At 47.6% G+C, this 4,953-nt stretch overlaps 1 long non-coding RNA gene across 1 annotated transcript in view; it reads right to left on the reverse strand.

Annotated features, from left to right (window-relative positions):
• Positions 1-1,245: 1,245 nt before the first annotated feature.
• LOC106818856 overlaps positions 1,246-4,953 on the reverse strand; it is a 6,085-nt gene continuing 2,377 nt past the window's right edge. Inside the window, exon 3 of the long non-coding RNA XR_001395309.1 lies at positions 1,246-1,371. This is a non-coding gene — a long non-coding RNA (uncharacterized LOC106818856). The remainder of the gene's footprint in view (positions 1,372-4,953) is intronic.

Raw genomic sequence — 4,953 nt, forward strand, 5'->3', positions numbered from 1 at the left:
CGCTTCGCTACCGGATCGAACTCGCGCCGCATTGGACATATGTCGGACTGACTACTTGGCACTGTTGATTGTGAACGACGCTCTCAGCTGTATGTACGTACTGCTGTACCAGCCGCCTGTCGCACTCGGTTGCCGCTCCCTTCACCGCAATTCATGTGTGCTCTGCGACCGCGAGCGGTTTTAGTGCGCTCCTCGGGGCTCGGTCTGCGTTTTGACGTTTGCAGTGGCATTTCTAGTTGGTCGAGCAGCAATGAAGCAGCACAGCGTGCCCGCAGCCGCGCGTGTGCCGCGCTCAGCGGTGCAGGAGCAGGGCGTGCCGTCGTGGGCGCCCGGACCAAGCGTCAATAGCGCTTGTCGGGTTTCGCCGTTCGGACGGCTCGGTGCACGCAGGCGTCTGCGGGCACACGCCGTTGCCGCGTGCCCTTCATGCTTGGCCGAGCTCAAGTTTGCATATGACTCGCCGGGAGATGGAGGCGTGAAAGATTATCTGAATGAGTCACTCTTTTAGCTCTCACATATATTTCTCTCACACTCACTCACTCTGTGCCACAGCACGATTGTAATTAGTGCCTGAATTCGCGATTTTTATTAAAACATGGTCTTCTTGTTTGGCAACGAACAATAAGGGAGTATTAAGGTACCTCTTAATTTCTAAGATTCACCATGGGACATGGAAGTATAATAGTCTCTCCATTTTATTTTTGCAAAAAATATGTATATAAGACTCTTGAGAACCTCTCGCTAATCGAACACTGTAGACTCCCCTTACTGCACTCGATAACGCACGGCACCGGATCACTCAACAGCCGTGTGGACGGTGCGCGCCCGATCTGCTTCCACACGGATCCACACCAACTAAAGTTAATCGAGCACCTGTATTACACCTGATGCGAGGATCATATATAGTAGAGCTTAGAGGAAGATAGACCTCCCTTACTCACTCACTCACTCACTCACTCACTCACTCAGCTCACTGCAGCACGCACGCAGCCCGCACAGCGGGCCCCCCTCGCCGGCGCGCGCACCGCCCCCCACCCCACACACACAGCAGACCTCACGGCATGTTGTTATATGCTGGTTGGGCTGTCCTTTGCCCGCGGCCGTCTCCCGGGTCGTCGGACGACGCCAGTTGCCGCCCTTCGCCTGCCCGCGTGCACGCGATCCGTCCGCGGCGCAGCAAGACGCCGGCTCTGCGTACGGGCTGGGCGCTGCGGCGTGGGCGCGTCGCGCGGACAGGAACCTGGCGGCGACGTCGAGATAGTGCATGATTGCGCACAGCTGCGCGCCACGGATCTGGCTCCGTTACCGCCTGACCACATTGCGTGCTGCTGCTGTGCTGCTGCCTTAATTTGCTCGATAGACCCTGATTACCTGCAACGTCAACGAACGGACGAGGGATGTCGCTAATAAGTCAACAAACAGGCAAGGAAGTTCAATGTCAATCAGCTCATGTCAACAACAGGCAAGAGTCATGTCAACAGTCCAACCGTCAACAACAGATGAGAAATCGAATTGTCAAGTCAATGTCAACAGTCAACAACAGATGAGGGTCAATGTCAACAGTCAACAACAGATGAGGGTCAATGTCAACAGTCAACATCAACAACAGATGAGAGTCAATGTTGTTGTGTGAACAAGGGTCAATGTCACGAGTGGTAAGGGGTGGGGGGGGCAATGTCACACATGTGGTGGGAGTCCAATGTCCGAGGACCATGGGTTGGTAAAGGTCACACCAAACCAAAGGTCATTCAAGGTCGAGGCACCTGTCCATGCTCCCCACCCCACAGTTTTACACACCAGGGGCACTCCCCACCCCAACACACGGCAGGGGTCGTGGCAAGGTCAACGCCGAGCAGGGGCAGCGATCAAGGTCGCTCGTTAACGGCTAGCGCCACGTCAAGGTCGTACGGCTTTAAACGGCCAGTAGAGGTCAGCACGCTACAGGAAGAGTTCGCGGCCAATCACGAAGGCCGACCAATCGCCACGGTCATCGGAATGGACGTGGGAACGGAACGGTGTGTGGCGTGGACTCAAGGTCGAGCGAGCAAAGTGGGCGACGCGTAAGTAACATGTACTTATTGTAGGGCTGTAACGATCCACCGAAATCGAATCGAATCGCGATTCTCTTCCCTCGATCCGATCGTCGATATTTTTCCCCGTATTTTCGATACCACTTCGATACCACTTTCTCCCCCCAATAGATGGCGGCACTACGCTATATACTGTGGAGTGTTACTCACCAATGTTACTCAGCGTCTGTGCAGTGTATATATATATACTCTCTAGACTCTCTAGTCTATTCACCATTTAGTATTCATTGGCAATTTCTAATAATTTATTATCGCAAAATAATGAAAATATAAAAAATAAGATAACATTTCAATATTTTGGGCATCGAATCGAGAGGCTAATATCGAGAACCGGATCGAATCGAGAGGCTAATATCGAGAACCGGATCGAATCGAGAGGCTTGTGTATCGTTACAGCCCTAGTAACATGGCACGCGGCCAAACCACTCTCACCTCTTTTGCCGCCGCAGCCGAGCCGTGAAATGGAGAGTTACGGGTGCAGCAGTAGCGCGCGTGACGTCACTGCTAGACAGATAACACGCCAGCGACGACTCGCGCTCATTATCAGGTGTAAATGTTACCTGTGATGTGTACCTAGCTATCTCTATCTATCTATAGCTTATATACATAGAGTTATATGCATGTGCGTGCGTGCGTGTACGCATGAGGTATCACACAAATGTATATATATAGTATAGTAGATATATATATATATATATAGTGCTCGAAATAAGAATAAATTAAGGTGTGGGGTGTCTCCGCGTCGCGGACCAACCAGGCATCAAATGTGGCTTTGTCCGCAACCAAGATTTCTGGTTGTCTCCCAAAAATATCCCAAATCTCCGTATTTTCAATCACATAATGAATACTGTCAGAAAAACACCGCAAAAAACAGTTTGTAGTCAGGATTTTTTTTTAACAAGGAGGGTTGGCCAAAAACAGCACACTGCGCCAAGTAATAGTAGATGAGCTTAAGTTATTTTAATGGCCTCTCCACATCCCTCTCCACATCTACCGGCTTCCTCTCTTGCCTTCGCTCTGCGAATCTCTTGTTTGAGGTGGTTGCCATGCCGAAAAGGCGCACATTTTTGTCTCATCCGCCGTGGCTGTTCTGCTGCCTCCCAAGATATTAATTGTTCAGTGGCGGGCGCATCTAGGGGCATCATAGGATCATATTTTCAGTGTGTTGCGAATTGTGAAAACAAATAGACGCATCTGGGTGAGTTAATGGCGTGGATTCTCACCCACAAATATTTTGAATGGTTATGATGTGTTGGTCAGGGTGATTCGGTTTGCGTGTTTCTCCTGGTCGCCCTCACTTCATTGTTAGTTACATTGTAGAGTGTCGTGTTTTCTGACTTACGATAAATTTCTTTTTTTTTAAACTTCTCTGGCAAATCAACATGAATCCCACTGTATTGTTTGTTTTGGCATTGGGCAAACCATCGGAAAATTCTAAATATATAATGGAATAAAAATACCAAAATGTATAGGTGTAATGAGGTGACTTGCTGAGATTTGCTGGTTCCAAAATCGGACTTCACCCTTCAAATCAGAAAACTGACATATGACCAGTGTTGGAAATAGCCAGCATAGTATGACGGTCGGCTTTTGCCAACCCATAGATTAATGGGCGGGCGCAGGTATAATGCTCGTTGGGAGAACTGAGAAAACCATAAATAAAGGATGGGTGGGGCGTTTTTCGAGTCACACTTTTTATACTGGTTGTCCACACCGCGACAAGTCTCAGGAGGTGTGGTGTAGGTTAGTCCGGCGCACAATTCTTGGTTGTCTCGGACAGGCCGGCAACGCTTATTTCGAGTCTCATGCTACGTTAAGCTGTACGTATATATTATGTATATATGTATATTATATATAATTTATATATATATGCAAGCCTTTTACAGTGTCCTGATAGAGAGAGAGACAATTCCGAGAAGACCTTGCTTGTGTAAATTATAAACACTATTCTCTTTTTTTCTTACATGTTTTTTTTTTTACATTTACATAGTATTATGTATTATAATTATATACGATGTATATGTGGGCGGGCAGTAGTGTTCGGCACTTGTCAGCTGCCATACAGGTGTGGCCGTTACACACGCATAAGATTAAAACAAGAGATTATAAATATTCGATAGCACGCGTCACTCTTAATATATTATAGTGCATCTAGATATAACTGATATTACTATTAGAGCTGGATAATTGGGGATAATACACCACATATTGCATTATCATCCCTCCCCTCTTAGACGCGAGTGCAGTGTTTAAAGAACTTTAAGAACCGACTAGCAGACAGATATAGTACACGAGAAGGGATTCTATTTTTAGGGACGGATTTGCGTGAATTACGGGGGGAATCAATAATTTTCGGCGTGCGCGCCTACTACGGCTACTGTGCCTAGTTGGAGAGATTCACAGTCTTTCGACTGGCTGGTTCGCACGTAGGATGACCGCGTTACGCAAATGATTCTATTTCTTGACATCGTTTCCCAACTCCAAGGCGTGCCATCTACAACGTCCAACTGAGTCAGTATATATAGTATTTATAAGATTCGATTGAAGAGAAAGTTAGAGTTGACCAGGATGACATGTCTTCTATTCTGTGATCTGATAATAGGATAGACATCATATATGAATGGAGAGCTGACTTATAGTATGTAGACATATGACCTGTATGGAACAGTTACGATGTAGAGAGCGCGTCTATGTGCTCGAAAGGTACTGCCGGAGGTAACCTGGTCTGTCTGAATATGCCGAAGACGGATACTCACTACCGCGTACGTCCTAACCTACCTAAAGTATATAAATTAGTGACAGGGTACGTTCGCGGATATTACCGTACCGTACAGAGAGTTACGTTCGCGAGACCTTGTCATGA

Source organism: Priapulus caudatus, unplaced genomic scaffold, assembly GCF_000485595.1.
Source record: "Priapulus caudatus unplaced genomic scaffold, Priapulus_caudatus-5.0.1 Scaffold2592, whole genome shotgun sequence".
NCBI classification, from domain to species: domain Eukaryota; kingdom Metazoa; phylum Priapulida; class Priapulimorpha; order Priapulimorphida; family Priapulidae; genus Priapulus; species Priapulus caudatus.